Genomic DNA, 3,488 nt, shown 5'->3' with positions numbered 1-3,488 from the left:
CACAGGTTACATATCACATGCACTGCTGTCTGGGCATAGGGACAGTTTTAGCAAATATGACAAAAAAGTGATTTTTAAAAACTTACAGACTTCAGCTTTAATCAAAAACTAATTAGATAACTTTCACTGTTTTTCATATAATGGCTGCCTGCGCCACCATAACCTGACAATGATTGGAGAAAAAACAAGAAAGAGAAATTAGTATTTGTGCACATGGGGCACCATGACTGTGAACTAGGAGCTCCATGCAGGGACGGACTGGCAGTTTGTCTTTCCTTTAACGGGCAGAACAGCTGCTCAGTCCAGGGATATGGGCCTGCCTCCATCATTACATAGAAATAAAAACAACAACAAGCAAATAACCCTGCAGCAGGAGAACAGGGCTGATTTCAGAGCAGAGGTGGAGCCTGGTGCGTCTTTGATCACAGGAACAGAAAGAAACGGATCAATCCAGACCAAAGATTGAGATTAAACCTTAATACTGACTCAGAGCAGGAAAAAAGGAAGTTACAGCTCAATTAATGTTTATCTCATGTTTTGGAAATTTCTCAGCATGAATAAAATAAATGTGTTTTTAGAACCTGACCATTTCATCAATTTCTAAGATTCTCTGAGTTTAAAAATGTTTGTTTATTAGATGATCAAAGATTCAAATAAAGGTTTTGCCAAATAACTCAGAGGCTTGAAGCCTAATTCAGGGAATAACTTTTCTCGTCTTCTAGCTACTTAAAAACAAATTGAAGAAAATAATTAAAAAGGAAAATTTTTGTACAACTTTCTTGATTTACCTCAACGTATTATTTTTTGCAGAAACAAAATATGAGTTTTTTTTCTCTATCAATTTTGTGTATAACAAATATATTGTGTGTTTCCCTCCTATACCGATCAGCAGTGTTGCTGATTTAGACACGTCACCAATTTAGATATTTGTTATTGATACTGTAGGATCAGCATCTAACTGTTCAGCTGTTGAGGCCAGGAGAGGGATGGCAGGAAAAGCTCCTATCTGTTGCCATCTTTAATCTGGCTCCCCACTGGCCTTCAATTCTATTCAATTCAGTTTATTTATATAGCAGCAATTCACAACACAGATCACCTCAAGGCACTTTACAGTTCAACCAGATCATACAGTCAAATTGATTCAAAGTTCTATATCTAAGGAAAACCAGTGGATTGCATCGAGTCATTGACTCAAATGCAGTCCCTCACACTAAGCATGCTTGTAGCAACAGTGGAGAGGAAAAACTCTCTCAGCAAGAAATCTCCAGTAGAACCAGGCTCAGTGTGAGCGGCCATCTGACGAGGCCGACTGGGGTTAAGGAGACAGAAGCAGAGATACAAAAAGCAGCTGTAAAAGGCGGCCCCGTCCAGGAAACACACAGCCAGGCAGACGAGCTCCGAGCCAGCTCCCATGACAGAGGATGAAGAGAGCACATCCAGCCAGTCACGGTCAGAGTAACAGGACTACACTGGAAAACAGGCCGATCTCCAGAATCTATAAAAATGGTGTTGATGGCAGCAGCACAGCTGATATTTCTCTCCAGGATGGAGTCATACCCAAACATGGACAGATAAGGCAAAGCTACTATGAGAAAAAGCAGAGACAGCATAACGTTAGAGATTGAACTAACAGATTCTGCAGAGTTGGAGAATAGAGATAGAATGAAGCAGAATGATGAAATGGGGGTCCCTAAGTCCTTCAGAAGTCTAAGCCTATAGCAGCATAACTATAGAGATAGCTCAGCATAACCTGAGCCACCCTAACTATAAGCTTTATCAAAAAGGAAAGTTTTAAGCCTAGACTTAAAAGTAGACAGGGTGTCTGCCTCACGGACTAAAACTGGTAGTTGGTTCCACAGGAGAGGAGCCTGAGAATTAAAAGATTTGCTTCCAATCCGTATTTTTTTTAGAAATTCTAGGAACCACTAGTAAACCTGTAGATTGAGAGCGAAGTGCTCTGTTAGGAACATAAGGAACAATCAGATATCTGATATAAGATGGTGCTTGGCCATTTAAGGCTTTATATGTGAGAAGGAGGATTTTAAATTCTATTCTGGATTTAACAGGAAGCCAGTGAAGAGAAGCTAGGGTAGGAGAGATATAATCTCTCTTTTTAATTTTCATCAGAACTCTGGCTGCAGGATTTTGGATCAGCTAAAGACTTTTAACTACAGATTGTGGACTTCCTTATAGTAAAGAATTACAACAGTCCAGCTTTGAAGTAACAAATGCATGGACTAGTTTCCCAGCATAACCCCTGGGCAGGATAATTCTAATTTTTGCTATAAACCTCAGATGAAAGAAGGAAATTCTAGAAACCTCTTTGATATGGGATTTAAATGACAGGTCCTGATCAAAAACAACACAAGATTTTTACTTTATTATCTGAAATCAGTTTAATCCCATCCAACTGAAGTGACTGACTAATCAGCTTATTTTTCAGATTCTGTTCCAAAGCCTATAACTTCTGTTTTGTCTGCATTCAGAAGGAGAAAGTTAAGAGTCATCCAAGTTTTTATGTCTTCAAGACATGCCTGTAATCTATGTAATGGGTTAGCTTCATCTGGATTTATAGACAGATATAGCTGGGTATCATCAGCATAACAGTGAAAATTAATCCCATGCTAATAATTCTACCAATTGGGAATTACATATTAAGTAAAGAGAATTGGTCCTAGCACTGATTCCTGTGGTACTCCACAGGTAACTTTTGAGCATGAGGAAGATTTGTCATTAACGTGAACAAACTGAATTCGATCAGATAGATCAGATTTAAACAGGTCTAGTGCTATACCTTTAATTCCAACAAAATATTCAAGTCTTTCTAAAAGAATATTATGATCAGCTGTATCAAATGCAGCACTGAGATCCAACAGGATGAGCACTGATACAAGTCCATTATCTGAGGCCATGAAAATATATTTAGAAACCTTCACCAGAGCTGTTTCAGTGCTATGATGAACTCTAAAACCAGACTGAAACTCTTCAAAAAGTTCATTATGGTGTAAGTGATCACATAATTGTTTGGCAACTACTTACCTTAGTTAAGAAGGATAGATTGGATATAGGTCTATAATTAAATGTCATCTGGGTCAAGAGACGGTTTCTTATGCAAAGGTTTAATTACAGCAACCTTAAAAGCCTTTGGTATATATACCTGTAACAGAGATAGTGTCATGATTGGTTTTTAGGGTAAACCTACATGCAGAACACAAACGGAGGCTGAGTAAAAGTTTAACAGAGTTTATTGAAGTTAGGTTGACACAAGAACATGAACTGGATCAGGTACTGGTCCGGGTTGGGTTCACTGATGTCTTGAAGGAGTCCAGGCTTAACTTGTGAGGGAGGGAACCGTTGGGTCCAGAGACTGTTGGTTCAGCAGAGTGCACAAGCAGCAGCAGCGACTAGCTTCTGACTTTGAATGGCAGACCTTGATCAGAGTTTCCAGCTCTTGTCTAAGAGGAGTAGGAGAAAATCCAGACTGGAAT

Source organism: Cyprinodon variegatus, unplaced genomic scaffold (genome assembly GCF_000732505.1).
Source record: "Cyprinodon variegatus isolate N-32 unplaced genomic scaffold, C_variegatus-1.0 Scaffold2025, whole genome shotgun sequence".
NCBI classification, from domain to species: Eukaryota; Metazoa; Chordata; class Actinopteri; order Cyprinodontiformes; family Cyprinodontidae; genus Cyprinodon; species Cyprinodon variegatus.
The sequence above is the reverse complement of the archived record's forward strand: the minus strand, read 5'-3'. Positions refer to the sequence as shown.